The sequence below is a fragment of the Anomaloglossus baeobatrachus genome, chromosome 1, assembly GCF_048569485.1.
Source record: "Anomaloglossus baeobatrachus isolate aAnoBae1 chromosome 1, aAnoBae1.hap1, whole genome shotgun sequence".
Classification (NCBI taxonomy): domain Eukaryota; kingdom Metazoa; phylum Chordata; class Amphibia; order Anura; family Aromobatidae; genus Anomaloglossus; species Anomaloglossus baeobatrachus.
In genome coordinates, this window is record NC_134353.1 from 43747356 (window position 1) to 43763960 (window position 16605).

At 46.1% G+C, this 16605-nt stretch overlaps 1 protein-coding gene across 1 annotated transcript in view; it reads left to right on the plus strand.

Annotated features, from left to right (window-relative positions):
- The window catches only part of CTNNA2 (catenin alpha 2), a 3064502-nt gene that overhangs the window by 180508 nt on the left and 2867389 nt on the right, over window positions 1-16605 (plus strand). The window lies entirely within an intron of this gene.

Here is a 16605-nt window from a genome sequence, read left to right on the forward strand (position 1 = left end):
ATTTCCTTATTGGGATATGTAGGTTGTAAGGTTACATGGAATGAACAAATGAATTTATACAAGGGGCTACTGATAAGTTGTACCACCCCGTGCTCAGCAGCCGAGCCGCTCGGATCTGGACCTTTAGTGGGTGGCTTGAGGGTCTCCGGACCCGAGGGTCTCGCGGTCACTTCAACTAAAAGGGGGGTTGTGGTTTGGGGACGTAGGTGTACGGCCGGAGCCGTGTTAAGTTCGTGACGCCACCCACGGGATGTGGTGAAGGTGGACACCGCCGCTGCAGTTACGGGGCACCCAGGGAAGATGTTACGTAGCAAGTTGTTAACCCCTCCGTGGGCAGGGATGGTGGCCCCGGGACCCATTGGGGGAGATGTTTGGCGGTGCAGGGAGATGGGCGACCGGAGGGTGCTGTTGTACTCGCTATCAGTAAACACATGAGTCTCTGGTAAACCAAGGTGATGGTGGTCGGTGCCCGCAGCCGGCTACAGTCTGGTCCCCCACCCGGCTGGTGGTCTCTGTCTTTCTCCCGCACCTGTGTTGGATGGTGGACTGTCTGTGCTTGCAACTTCAGGAGTCCGCTCCCGGCTTGTTGTCGTCTAAGGAGCCCTTTGCCTGCAGACGCTGGTCCGTGGGATCTCTGAGCCGTGGTGGTGGCCGTTTATCCCCTTTGTTGGGCTGTTGCCCTCAGTTGGGACTTTGGGTGGGACAGGACCTCTAGTCCTGGCCGCAATCAGTTAATTAGCTAGCCCCCAGTAGTTTCTGGACCTAGCTTCAGGGTCTGAGTACCTCCCTTTGTGCTCCGGTTTCCGAGTCGGTTCCCTGGGTCGATACTGGCGGGCTACAACCCTGTCTCGGTCCACCTCGGTTCCACCGAGCCGTCTTCCCGGCTCCTGCAGACGGAGACCGCCGTCTGCGTCCTAGCCAAGGTACCAGGGCTCCTACCCCGGCACAAATTGGGTTCTCTCCTCTGCTGGAGCTGCACACAGCTCCAGCCCACACACCTCTCCAACTTGAACTCTCAAACTGCACTCTTTACTTTCCCGCCCCAGGCTGTCTGAACTCCTCGGTGGGCGTCTTCCAACCACCTGGTTCCGCCCCCTGGTGTGTCCATCAAGCCCTGAGGGGGGTGACTAGGGTTTAAATGTTGGGCTGTATGTTACCTATGGGGGACAGGTGTAATGGGGGGGCCCTATTTGTGACTACCTGGCCGGGCCAGGGCATCACAAAGTCTTTGGCTTTAACCAGAAAGAAACGAGATAGGATGATGAAACTTTACATTTATTCCACACACTCTCCACTGATGACAACACACTTCTTACACCAGTATTCCAAGTTAAGCCTAGTAAAAAGAAAGATTTTGGTTGTGCCTCAAACCAGGCATCAGAAATAGTGTGAAATTTGGTATCCTTGAAGTGTTTCATCAGGTTTGGAAACAGATGATAGTCGGAGGGAGCTAGATATGGTGAATAAAGTGGGTGGTCAACCAGCTAGAAGCCCAGCTCTGCCAGTTTTGCTGTGGTTGCTTGTGCAGTGTGAGCAAAGGCGTTGTCTTGCATGAGCAAGATTGCTTTGGACAGCTTGCCGCACCTTTTGGCCTTCGCAGCTGCCTTCAAGTGGTCCAAAAGTTCAATGTAATACCTTGCATTGATGGTGGAACCGTTTTGAAGGTAGTTCACTAGCAGCATGCCCTACTTATCTCAGAACACAGACACCATCACCTTAGTGGCTGATTTTTGCACCCTGAACTTCTTTGGATGTGGAGAACCACTGTGCCTCCACTCTTTTAACTGCTCCTTGTTTTCATGGTCATACAAATAAATCTAGGTCTCATCCATAGTGACCGGTCGATCCAGGAAATTCTTATCCGTCCAGAAATGCTGACAAATGAACCGGGAAGTTTTCTGATCTGTTGTCAAACATTTGGGGAGCCACTTTGCAGATCGCTTCCTCATGTCCAAATGTTCATGGATAATGACACAAATACATTCACGGGAAATCCCCATGATGTCCGCTATTGCTTTAGCTGAAATTCGTGGATTCTCCAGTATGAGGTTGTGCTCAGCATCGACGATCTCCAGGACAACAACCACTCTCGGTCGTCCAGGACAATCCTCATCAATGGGGCTGAAGTGGCCCGTTTTAAATTTTGCAACCCAGTTCTTAACTGTGGAATATGAAGGGCATTGATCCCTCAATGTCTGCGACATATCACCATGAATGTCCTTCTCGGACTTTCCTTGCAGAAACAAGAATTTTATCACTCCTCTGCTATCAGTTGCTGTGAATATCGCATTAGACTCCGTCATTTTGTTTTCCCGCGTGCGTAGAACACTGTTGCCGTAAGCAAAAAGCACAACATTTTTAAAATATACAGTATATTAGACAGATAAGGCTTTCATGTGATGTAACATTCGTTACCATAGAAACAAAAAAAGATCATAAAGCCAAAGACTTATCAGCAGCCCCTCGTACAACTCCATGGAGTGGTGTGGGTACCTACCATTTGGAGTAAAATTGAGCCATTTGGTGGCACGCATATTGGTGATACTGGACAACTATATGGACTCCTTCTACACTAGGTGGCCTCTACCACTGTATGCAGTTCATGCATAACCCTTGGATCCCAATATGAATTTTAAACTAAGTCCATTCTACTCCATTCTCTTCAGCCTTAGGCTATTTTAATTCTCCATTTGCAGATTCCTGTCCGCACATAAATTGTAGTTTTTTTTAAAGAGAGGCATTAGTTTGGTAGGGACTAGTGATGGGTGGATCCGAACTGTAAAAATCCGGATCCACGTAGTTTCAAATCTGTTTGACCCGGATCCGGCTCTCGATAAGTTAAAAAAATAAAGGAAAAATGAAGAAAATAAGAATTAATCGAGCGCTTCATACTTACTCCGGTGCGGCTGTACACTGTCCCTTCACTTCCTGGGCCGCTCATCATTATGCATCCATATGAACTGCTTTCCCAGCCCACCGGCCGGCCTAGTGTCTGTGATTGGTTGCAGTCAGACGTGCCCCCAGCCTGTGTCACAGCATCTGCCTGCATCCAATCACAGGTGCTGTCTATGGGTCAGTACCCTGGTATAAAAATAAAACAATTGACGTTGGATCCCCCATATTATGATACCCTGCACAGATAAAGCCCATGGCTACAGGCTGCAGCCCCCATACTTGCACTTATCTTGGCTGTTTATCAAAATAGGAGGAACCGCATGCAGAAAAATACATGTGTATTTTCATACACAGCCAAAATAAGCGCAGGGCTGGTGGCTGTAGCTTGTAGCCATGGGCTTTATCTGTGCTGGGTATCATAATATGGGGGACCCTACGCCAATTTATTTATTTGTATTTACTGTACGGGTAGAGTCACACTGGCGTATGACTTGCACAAGTGCAATGCAAGAAAATCTCACATTGCACTTTTCCCCATGTAATACAATGCTGCAGCTCACATCTGTGAGTTTTTTTTCTCAGCTCTAATCTGGCTGAGAAAAAAAATCTCAGCATGCTGTGATTGTCTGTGAGTCTCCTATCACTCGCACCCATACAAGTCTATGGGTGCGTATGAAACATTGGACTGCACTCGGAAGACATCCAAGTGCAGTGCGATATACGCACAGGTTGACAATGGAGGAGATGGAAGGATTAATTCCTCCCTCTCCTCTGCAGCTGTGATCCGATCGCAGAATTGGGTCACAGTTACATGAAACTTGAACCACACTCGCATCAGAACCTGAGCTGGTCATTAGCATATTGCATCCGTTGCTCTTACATCGGAGGTCATATGCCAGTGTGACCCCGGCCTACGATATAGACGAACATTGCGCCTGTGATTGGAGGCAGTCAGCTGACACTCTGCCACTCAGTGTGGGGGCGCGTCTGACTGCAACCAATTACATGCACCGATGGGCAGGGAAAGCAGTGCATATTGAATGAAAGTTAATTAGCTGCTCTTGAAGTGAATATGCAACCTGAAAGCAGCGTATGCCATGACATAACCTCCGTAAGTACAGCGCTCCTATCTCATCATCCCTTCTACCAACATTTTTAATCTCTGCCTTCTGGTCCCCATAGGCTTATATGGGGACTGGATTCTGGACTGGAAACGGATTTTTTAAAAAGATAACAGGGACCCGCCAGACCCAGTTATCTTCAAGTCTGCTCATCACTAGTAGGCACCCAATAAAAAGAGGTCACCTTGCCGTTGGCTTTTGGGCTCTCATAAAACTGGCCAATTTTGTGTGCTGTCTAAATATTTACATGTTTTTCATAGCAGTAATGCATGTCTATATTCCCATATTCATTTATTTCACGTCTTAGCACTACAGAGTGCAACTGTCTCCTTTTTAATACTATATTTCATGTTCAGTTTTCACCTGTTCCCATTCGAAAGGTAGTAAGTGCCATCAGTCTTTTTCTTAAGTCCATTCTGCTGTTCAAGAAATTGGATCTGTCATTCTTTTTTGCATAAAAAATGTCAACCAGAAGAGGAGCCAAGTAACAACGTTTGAAGGAAATGGTTTGGAAACTTCTCCTTGTCCATAGTGTAGATATTGACCACCATTGATCTACACCAGCCAACATTGTACCTGTGGTGTTTGATTTTGCAGTTAAATGGAGGTGACACCATAAATAAACATATGGTGGCATAAATATTACCTACAGCTTCATAATGCTGAAGTACAGTAGTGACCTTACCACAATAAGTGTCCCCTACGTTTGTTTAATGTCCATCATGTCACTTTTATACTCAGTCCACTCTACTGTTCCAGAAATTGGTTTTATAATGCAACTATGGACGAAAAATAGGAAAAAAAATATTTTTAAAGGAAACAAGGAAATTTTAGAAAATTCTCCAGTTCCATGTTGCAGAATCTGCTTATTCTGGTCTCTACTTGTAGTAGTTTAGTGACATTTATTGTTTCTTCTTGTGTTAAAATGGCATCGCTTGACTTTTTGTGATAGTAGAGTGGCATTTCTTTTGTCAACTTGTGGTAGTAGAGTGGTTTAACTTGTGACTATTTGTGGATGTAATGTGGTCTTCCATGTATCTACCTGTGGTAGCAGAGTGGCTTTTCTTGTGTCTACAAATGGTAGCAGAGTGGCCTTTTTACAGTAGAGTGGCCTTCCTTGGGTGTTCTTGTGGTTGTAGAGTGGCCTTCCTTGTATATACTTGTAGTGGTCAAGTGACCTTCCTTGGGTGTTCTTGTGGTTGTAGAGTGGCCTTCCTTGTATATACTTGTAGTAGTAGAGTGACCTTCCTTGGTGTTCTTGTGGTTGTAGAATGACCTTCCTTGTATTTACTTGTAGTAGTAGAGTGATCTTCCTTGGGTGTTCTTGTGGTTGTAGAGTGGCCTTCCTTGTATATACTTGTGGTAGTAGAGTGACCTTCCTTGGGTGTTCTTGTGGTTGTAGAGTGGCCTTACTTGTATATACTTGTAGTAGTAAAGTGACCTTCCTTGTGTGTTCTTGTGGTTGTAGAGTGGCCTTCCTTGTATATACTTGTAGTAGTAGAGTGACCTTCCTTGGGTGTTCTTGTGGTTGTAGAGTGGCCTTCCTTGTATATACTTGTAGTAGAGTGACCTTCCTTGGGTGTTCTTGTGGTTGTAGAGTGGCCTTCCTTGTATATACTTGTAGTAGTAGTAGAGTGACCTTCCTTGGGTGTTCTTGTGGTTGTAGAGTGGCCTTCCTTGTATATACTTGTAGTAGTAGAGTGACCTTCCTTGGGTGTTCTTGTGGTTGTAGAGTGGCCTTACTTGTATATACTTGTAGTAGTAGAGTGACCTTCCTTGGGTGTTCTTGTGGTTGTAGAGTGGCCTTCCTTGTATATACTTGTAGTAGTAGTAGAGTGACCTTCCTTGGGTGTTCTTGTGGTTGTAGAGTGGCCTTACTTGTATATACTTGTAGTAGTAGAGTGACCATCCTTGGGTGTTCTTGTGGTTGTTGAGTGGCCTTCCTTGTATATACTTGTAATAGTAGAGTGACCTTCCTTGGGGGTTCTTGTGGTTGTAGAGTGGCCTTCCTTGTATATACTTGTAGTGGTAGAGTGACCTTCCTTGGGTGTTCTTGTGGTTGTAGAGTGGCCTTCCTTGTATATACTTGTAGTAGTAGAGTGACCTTCCTTGGGTGTTCTTGTGGTTGTAGAATGGCCTTACTTGTATATACTTGTAGTAGTGTAACCTTCCTTGGGTGTTCTTGTGGTTGTAAAATGGCCTTACATGGGGTTACTTCTGATTATAATGTGGTAATCCATGTGTCTACGTGTAGTAGTAGAGTAACTTTCCTTGTGTCCTCTTGTGGTAGTATAGTGGCTTCCTAGTGTCTTCTTGTGGTTTTAGAGGGACATTACTTGAGACTATTGGATATAATGTGGTCTTCCATGTGTCTTCTTGTGGTTGTAACCTAGGCTTACTTGGGTCTTTTTGTAGTAGAACAGTGGCCTTCTTTCTGTCTTCTTGTGGTTGTAGTGTTACCTTAGTTGCAACTACTTGTGTTTTATAATGTGGTTTTCCATGTGTCTTCTTGTGGTGGTAGAGTAGACTTCTTTTGGACTACTTGTTGTAGTATAGTAACCTTCCTTGTGTCCTCTTGTGGTAGTAGTGTGGTCTTCTTTGTGCCTACCTTTAGTAGTAGAGCAGCCTTATTTGAGACTTCTTGTAGTTTTTATGTGGTTTTTCTTGTATCTACCTTTGGTAGTAAAGTGGCTTTCTTTGTGTCTACTTGCAATAGTAGAGCGGCCTTCCTTGTGTCCTTTTGTGGTAGTGTAGTACCCTTATTTGAGACTACTTGTTGTTATTATGCTTTTTTCTTTGTTTCCTTGTGGTAGTAGAGTGGCCTTCTGTGTGTTTCCTTGTAGTAGTAGTAAAATGCCCTTTGTTGCCCCTGAGGCTTCAGTTGCCACAGAGTACTGCATCTCACCAGAGGTGTGGTACTCATCCCGGGTAAGGAGGAGGTCGGAGCCAGTTCACAACATCCACAATCACACATAAGCCAGTTGCTCTCTCATTGGGATGGGGTTAGGGTAGGTTCCTTTAGGATTGTCACCATATTGTCTGGGGCCTCTCACCCACTAGCTCTGGGGCTCAATTGGGCGGAGCGACGGATCAGGGGAGTAGGAGTCACACTGACAAACACAGAAGATTCGAGAGGACACCGGGAACCAAGTGAAATGTAAAAGAATAAGGTCACTGAGGGGAGAGCTGATAGGTCCCTCAGGACCGGCACACATTTCAGGGTGAGAAGCCCTAGGCTGGTGGACACGGTCTGCCAGCAGAATCCGCCGGGCAGAGGATTTCAAATCTTCTGGCCCACAACAGTGCCCGGGGCAAAGCAGCATATAGAGCCAGGAGCCGTGACTGTAGGGCAGCCCATCAACACACTTGTGCAGCCTGCTATACGGGATGGGGAACATAACTACCCCAATGACACGGGTCCCTGAGTGGCTTCAAGTCGCAGGGACCCACACAACAGAGCGCAGGGAGGAAGGACTCACGAAGTATCCCTCCGGTACCGGCCCCCGAACTATCTGGGATCGACTGGAGCCCATCACAGCGGAGTCTGGCAGTCCAATGGCAGGAGCAACTTAGTGAGTAAACACCTTAAACTGTAACCGCTGTGTCGTCTGATCCTTTCCGCGCCCCAAGCTTCCCATACTAGGGTGGACTACCACTCTCAACACTCCCTGGGACCTAGCTCTACCTGTGGAGAGCTGCAACATCTGAGCTGCGTTACCGTCCACCCCAGCAGAGAGAGACATTGCGCAGCGGCGGCTTCCTTTCTGGCCTCAGACCACAGGTGGCGTCACGAAAATCAACTACTTCCACCATCATCATCCCCAAACCCCTTCTTTTGGTTGACACCGCTGGATCACAGAGCCAGGCCAGGCCACTATGACAACCCCAAACTCCCTACACCGGCTCAGTGACGAGTGGCCCCCAAGACCCCGCGGGCGCATCACCCTTCCTTAGACCACTACTATTTTCTGCCATGGATTAAAGTTTTCCACAATAGGCTTTGAGGACAGTTGAAGATGTCAGATTCTGTAGGAACGAGAACATTTTTGGGTGAACACTGACATGTCAACAATAATTGCTGATCTTTTCTGTGGACCTAACATGAAACGTCTGTGCATTAATATCTTCAATGGCCATATCACTAATGGCTACACAGTTACCATAAGGTAAATCCAACATCATTGTATTGTTTGTTGAGAATTATATAGATTATGGAGCTCTACTATGGAAACATTTCTACTGGCAATGTTATGGGACACAGCCATTAAAAGGGTGGCTCAAAGGATGAAGAAATTTAAATGTAGATAATTATTTATTGCCCCAATTTTAACTATTAATTTTTAATATGGCTGTATTAAATATTACCTATCCTTCCCTGACCACATTATCTGACTACTATTGATTTTTTCCCCTATTTCCTCTCTGATGACACTTCATTTGAGAATCCCAGTGCATGCTGGGTTACTCAAACGAAGCGTCATCAGGGAAGAGATGCTGCGGTCACTGCAAAATGCATAGGGAATAAAAACACACTGAAACCCCCTTTTATATTGGACTCTTTTATTGGACACAATACCAGCAGCATAGGTTACCCACTACATACGAATTGCTCTAGGAACACTTTGGTACTACACTCATAAAATGTAATGCTCTGTCCCATTTAACAGTTTTGTAGTCACTGACATTATTTGGGAACTCTGGCTTGGCACTACTTTGAGAGCAATGTGGCTAATACTATGGCTGACATCCTTTTGGGACACTATGAGCAGAATTTATTAAAGAATTGTTGCATTTTGTTGCTTTGGGGCATTGACACTGTCATGGCACTTTCACAATCTTGGAGCAATGTGACATGATTAAAATGGGACTATTGCATGGCACTGAATTAATTGGGCACTATGACCTAAGGCCACTTTACACGCTGCGATATCGGTATCGATATCGCTAGCGTGCGTTCCCGCCCCCCATCGGTTGTGCGACATGGGCAAATCGCTTCCCGTGTCGCACAGCATCGGCCGGACCCGTCACACATACTTACCTTCCCTGCGACGTCGCTGTGACCGGCGAACCGCCTCCGACGTCACTGAGCGGCCGGCCAATAGAAGCGGAAGGGCGGAGATGAGCGGGACGTAACATCCCACCCACCTCCTTCCTTCCGCACTGGGGCCAGCGGCAGGTAAGGAGAGGTTCCTCGTTCCTGAGGCGTCACGCAGAGCGATGTGTGCTGCCGCAGGAACGAGGAACTACATCGTCGCTGCATCGGCATTGTGGAAATGTTGGACCCTACACCGATGATACGATAATGACGCTTTTGCGCTCGTTAATCGTATCAAAAAGGATTTGCACACTACGATATCGACTGCGACGCCGGATGTGCATCACTTTCGATTTGACCCCACCGACATCGCACATGTCGTAGTGTGCAAAGCCCACCTAACAAATTTATATGGATACCACCAACATATTGGAGGTTTGCTGCATTATTTACAGGCTCACCTGGTGAGGTGGATCCTCCAAGTCCAATATCTGGGTGGGCACATGGGCACGGGCATCGGTGCAGCAGGTAGGTGAGGCATGCATGAAGTAGAGATATTGAAGGCACAGACAGACAGGAGACAGGTAGCAGAGATGCTAGTACCTGCAGGCAAAGAGGAGACCAGAAGCAGAGGTACTGGAAGCTGAAGGCAGACCGGAGACTGGTAGTAGAGGTACTAGAAGCTGCAGACAGACAAGAGACTGGTGGAACAGGTACTGGAAGATCAAGGCAGACAGACTGGTAGTTGAGGTACTGGAAGCCATAGGTAGACAGGAAGCAAGTAGACGAGGTACTGGAAAACGTAGGCAGACAGGAAAAAGGTAGCAGAAGTACTGGAAGTTGCAGATAGACAAGAGACTGGTGGAACAGTTTCTGGAAGATCCAGACAGACAGGAGACTGGTAGTAGAGGTACTGGAAGCCATAGGTAAACAGGAGGCCAGCAGACAAGATACTGGAAGATGTAGGCAGAAAGGAGAAAGGTAGCAGAGGTAGTGGAAGCTGCAGGCAGAAAGGAGACAGGTAGCAGAGGTACTGGAAGCTGCAGACAGACAGGAGACTGGTGCAACAGGTACTGGAAGATCCAGGCAGACAGGAGACAGGTAGCAGAGGTACTAAAAGCCGTATGTAGACATTAGGCCAGTAGATGAGGTACTGGAAGACATAGGCAGACAGGATACAGGTAGCAGAGGTACTAGAAGATGCAAGCAGGCAAGAGACTGGTGAAAGAGGTACTGGAAGATGCAGGCAGACACGGGGAAGATAGCAGTGGTACTGGAAAATGAACGCAGACAGGGGGCAGATAGCAGCGGTACTGGAAGATGAACGCAGACAGGGGGCAAATAGCAGCGGTACTGGAAGATGAACGCAGACAGGGGGCAAATAGCAGCGGTACTGGAAGATAAACGCAGACAGGGGGCAGATAGCAGTGGTACTGGAAGCTGTGGGCACACAGGACTCAAGAAAACTAAAAGTCTTAATATCAAGACACAACAGAGTCCAGTGGACCAGGGTAAGGAGAGCAAAGCTTGAATCCGAGACAGGAATGTAATAATTTTATTGCTTGAGGGCACAATGACATGGCTCTATTATAGAGATATAGTGGCCTATCATTGTTTTGGACAAATAGTGACATTAATTATGAGCTCAGACGTGGCTCTGAGGACACTGAGGCTAGATCTATGAGCTGGACACCTGCGAAATTATTTCTGATGGAATTAATTCTCCATCGCTGAAAATCGTGAAATTTCTTTCTTGTCTTAAGCAGCATAAACTCTAAACATTTTGGGAAATAGCGGTCCAGTCCATTGCTTTTAGATATATCCGCGCTTGTATTTAGCTCTGAGCAGGGAGACATCTCCTCGGTAGGCTGAGAGTGATTTTATATTCTCTGCTGAGACACGTTTTTTTCCTACTTAGATAACACGCTACATTTAGCGGAACATTATTGCAGCACTTTGAGGAAATCTTTATACTACACACAGTCGCTCCTCGTGCTCCGCACTGCGATCGCCTCCAGACCAGACTTCGCTGATGGGATTTTTTTTCTCCTTTGCTGCTTAAAATTGTGGATGAGAGGAAAAGCAAAACTTCGAAAAAAAAAATGTTAAACTCAAATTTAAGAGAGACGACATCAAGTCTGCAGGGAAATGGAGACTGTACGCAAATGAGTGACGAATCCTGTATTTAAGGGACATTTTCATCCATCGTTTAAGCAGTATACCATATTTTTTGGACTATAAGACGCACCTTGGTTTTAGAGGAAAATAGGAAACTAAAATTTTAAGCAAAAAATGTTGTCATGACACATTATTATGGGGCGAGTATTTGCTGCTGACACTGTTATGAGGGTAATGTCTCCAAATTCTCTACTAAGGTACCCCATCCTGGTAATGATCCTTCTGCCTTGTATATGATCCCCATCATTGTATATATGTCCCTCAACTTGGTATAGCCCCCATCCTGCTATATACCTGCCATCCTGATAAATACCCCCATCCAGGTATAGACCCCATCCTGATATATACCCCCATCCTGATATATACCCCCATCCTGATATCTACCCCCATCCTGGTTTAGCCCCCATCCTGCTATACAGCCCCATCCTGCTATATACCCCCATCCTGCTCATATACCCCCATCCTCCTCATAATATAACCCCATCCTAGTAGTGCCCCCATCCTGCTATATACCCCCATCCTGCTATATACCCCATCCTGCTATATGGTCTGTATCCTATGACACAGAACAAAATAAACATTTATACTCACCTATCCTCACTCCCTGCAGCATCGCTCGTCTTCCTCTCTGTGTCAGCAGCAGCGCCGCTGACCTGTGTGGAGCCATTCCCCTAAAGCATCGCGATCTCCTCCTGCCTGTCGGCCCGCTGATGTGTGTGGAGCTGTGCGCACAGTGATGATGTCATCGCTGTGCTCACCGCTCTCTACATAGATCAGCTGGCCGGCAGACAGGAGGTCATCGCAATGCTACAGGGACCGGTGAGTATACCGTACTTATTCACTGCCCTCCGCGCTGATGATGATGCACCGGGGGCAGTGAATACAGCCGCACATGATCACTCCAGGCTGTAGTTGCCATGGGTGATAACACGGTCCGGCTGATTATTATGCGCGCATCCCCCGCCCATCATCCCGCCCACTTGCCAGTGCCGGCTTCAGCGCTGAGAGATAATGGGCAGCTGGATAGGCGGGGGACACATGCATATGAAATGAGCGGGCCCGCGTGGTCACAGCAGGAGTTGCTATAGCCGGCTCATGCCCCTGATGACCCGCTCCACCGCAGCACCCTCATTCCCCACAGCCCTATATTCAGACTATAAGACGCACCCCCCACTTTCCCCCAACATTTGGGGATAAAAAAAGTGCATCTTATAGTCTGAAAAATACGGTAATTGTTATACTGTGGCATATAATGATATAGAATTATATAAAAATAATCCTAGTTCTAAAATTACCAGATAAATCAGATCACCACAGCATCATGGCACCCTTAACAAGCCAAATCATCAATTTTCAGATAGGAGTATAGCTGAGTGAATCGATTCAATGCAAATTGAAGTTGTATCAAATTTTTAGGAATTCACTGAAACTGGTGAATTGTCTAAAGTGTCCACCACAAAAGATGGTATCAGCTAGAGAAGGACTGCGTGACCTTGGGTGATCGTCTCCATAATTTCTTGCAGTTATCACATCACATGGTATAGCACAGCCAATAAGGAAGAACCATCCCAGCCTGTATAAAAGCCGAAACAGGGAATGCAGCAGCTGTTTTTGTGGTGAATCTGAAAAGTGAGGTGACGTCACAGTTCAGAGCTCAGCAATAGAAATAGGGAGAAAAGACAAAAAAACCCCGACTAAACTGTAAAGATAGTGTGTGATAACACCGCAGCGAAGATTAGTTTAAGAGGAAAAAAGAATAGCTTCACTTTTGAATTGAGGCAAATCAAATAAAAAACTCTTAAAATAAATTTCCAAAAGTTTTCTCATCTTTAATTGATAAATTGATAGGCAGATAGATATGAGATAAGAAATTATGGTAGACAGACTGTCAAAAGGAGATTTTTACAAACGTCAGGATCTGTGGAGACTACAGATCCTGGCACTCTGCCTGCTACTGTGACGCCCTGGACAAGCCAGGGGTCACAGGTAATTACACCACCACACCCTACACCCCGGTTAGGTACATCTAAGCTAGACCCAAAAATTCTTGTTGCCTTCCTCCAGGGGCTGATGTTCACACCAGGGGGTGGGCCAGGCGGTTGGTCCCGCCCACCGAGGGGTTCACAGTCCTGGAGGCGGGAAAAGTGAGCAGATTAGTTTGGACAGTGGAAGTGTGAGGAGCAAAGTGGTAGTGGAGTAACTAACTGACAGCGTCCGGGTGTGTGGCCCGGACAGAGACAAGGTTAGCAGACGGCGGTGACCGTCTGCAGGAGTGGCCTATCGGAGTTGCCGTAAGGACCGTGGACGGGCGGTGGCCCGGCGGTACCGGACCGGTACACAAGGAGAAGCCAGCACCATTGTCAGGGGCTTTTCGGACCCCGGCAAGGCTTGGAGTCGCCGTGAATTTGCCAAATCCGTCAGTGAAGGGGACCTCCTGGGTTTCCAAACAACTAAGTCCCGATTGAAGGCAACAGTCCAACCGAGTGAGAGAGACACCGCCACCGCCAAGGCATCAGTTTCTCAGGGCCAGCGCCTGCGGGCAAAAATGGGCTCCTCCGGCCCATATCCAAGCCGGGGAGCGGGTTACCGGTGGGAACCCATTGGAACCAACAGCAGGACTAGGTGCAGGGAAAGGACAGTCACCGTTAACCTACCGGGGAAAAGCATCAGCAGCCGTCCGTGGGACCCATCTTTCCAGCCGTGTGTTTTACCGTGAACTGTGTCATCGTCTCAGGCTGAGTGAGTACCACCGTGCCGTGCGGCACAGCGCTGCCCCCACGACCCTGCACCTCATCAGGCCCCGCAACCCGCCTGTTATCACCCATCCCTACCCCATCACCGGGCCCCGGGACAACCAACCCCCTACCCACGGAGGGGAGAAATAACAACTCAGCTGCTCACTGTCACATCTCCCGGGATCCCCGTCCAGAGCAGCGGTGGTGTCAACCCTATCACCACAACCGTGGGTGGCGTCACGGACAATAACCAAATCCCCACCACCAATCAACCCCTTTCACTCACGGGCGAGGAGCGCCGCTCGAGTCCCCGGGATCCGGCACACCGCTCGAGCCACCACCGAGCAGCAGCAGCAGCCGGACCCGAGCAGTGGGAGAGCGCAGCGTTCCCTCCTCCGCCCGCGACACTACCTTCTCTGATGTCTGTGACCAGCGCAGAGAGACTCAGGCATCAATCCACAGACTTATTGTTCATAGGCAAGACAGCAAGAGTTAATATTTCCTGGGCTGCTTGTTAGTCTTCTTTGATCACGTGTTGTGGGAGAGCCAGTCACATTCACTCCCCTCCTATATATGCTGGTTGCACACTTCCTTTAATGCCAGCTATAGCTTCTCTATACTGGTTTGGTGCGGTGTTATGATCCAGAATTACTAGTGATTGTAGTACTTTGTTGCTGTGTGCAATTAGGGTGTTATCCCTTGTTGTGCTTTTTTATTGCTGCCTTATTTTTCTTGCTTTTCTCCTTAGTTTTTTACTGTTTATCCCTGTGAGTTTGCATTGTGTCTGAGTTTTGTTTTTTTCCTCTCTGTCTGTGTTACCATCACACTCCTGCCCTTTCCTTCCACGAGGGGGGCAGTTTAGTTCTGGTCAGCAGAATAGTAAGGCACAGGGCTCTGGCATCTCCACCATCAGGGGCAATCTAGAGGTTAGGGATAGCCTAGGGTCCCCTAGCAAGAGGGACAGTATAGAAGCCCCCATCTTGATCTGTGTTACCATCAAACTCCTACCCCTTCCTTCCCTGAGGGGGGCAGTTTAGTTCTGGTCAGGAGAATAGTAAGGCACAGGGTTCTGGCATTTCCACCATCAGGGGTAGTCTAGAGGTTAGGAATAGCCAAGGGTCCCCTAGCATAAGGGATAGTATAAGTGCCCCCTGTCCATTGCTATCCTACAATAACATTGTGACACAGACAGATAGAAAGATAGATAGATAGATAGATAGATAGATAGATAGATAGATAGATGCTGTTTCTTACAATATCGTTCCTCACTCACTTTTCCAAGAATTTATCTAAATCTTAATTAAATATCGAGCAGCTATTTTTTTCCCAGTTGCAGTCCAATATCAACTTAGTTATCACCATTTCTATATTAATATATAATCTGTTTGCACACACTAAATTAACCCTTTCATAATACTTTTCTAATACAAACATTTCCGGTTTCAACATATTAACCCTCTGTTATTTTACGTATACCGTTGGCCACCCGCATATGCTTTTCAAGAAAACTTATATATATATATATATATATATATATATATATATATAGATAGATAGATAGATAGATAGATAGATATAGATATATATATATATATATATATATATATATATATAGATAGAGAGATAGAGATAGAGAGATAGATATATATATAGATATATACAGTATATCTATCTATATATATATATATATATATATATATATATATATAAATATATATAAATAAATATATATATATATATATATATATATATATATATATATATATATATATATATATATATATATAGATATGTGTATACAGTCATATGAAAAAGTTTGGGCACCCCTATTAATGTTAACCTTTTTTCTTTATAACAATTTGGGTTTTTGCAACAGCTATTTCAGTTTCATATATCTAATAACTGATGGACCGAGTAATATTTCTGGATTGAAATGAGGTTTATTGTACTAACAGAAAATGTGCAATCTGCATTTAAACAAAATTTGACCGGTGCAAAAGTATGGGCACCTCCACATAAAAGTGACATTAATATTTTGTAGATCCTCCTTTTGCAAAAATAACAGCCTCTAGTCGCTTCCTGTAGCTTTTAATGAGTTCTTGGATCCTGGATGAAGGGATATTTGACCATTCCTGTTTACAAAACAATTCCAGTTCAGTTAAGTTTGATGGTCGCCGAGCATGGACCGCCGCTTCAAATCATCCCACAGATTTTCAATGATATTCAGGTCTGGGGACTGGGATGGCCATTCCAGAACATTGTAATTGTTCCTCTGCATGAATACCTGAGTAGATTTGGAGCGATGTTTTAGATCATTGTCTTGCTGAAATATCCATCCCCTGCGTAACTTCAACTTCGTCACTGATTCTTGCACATTATTGTCAAGAATCTGCTGATACTGAGTTGAATCCATGCGACCCTCAACTTTAACAAGATTCCCGGTGCTGGCATTGGCCACACAGCCCCAAAGCATGATGGAACCGCCACCAAATTTTACTGTGGGTAGCAAGTGCTTTTCTTGGAATGACGTGTTTTTTGCCTCCATGCATAACGCCTTTTTGTATGACCAAACAACTCAATCTTTCTTTCATCAGTCAACAGGACCTTCTTCCAAAATGTAACTGGCTTGTCCAAATGTGCT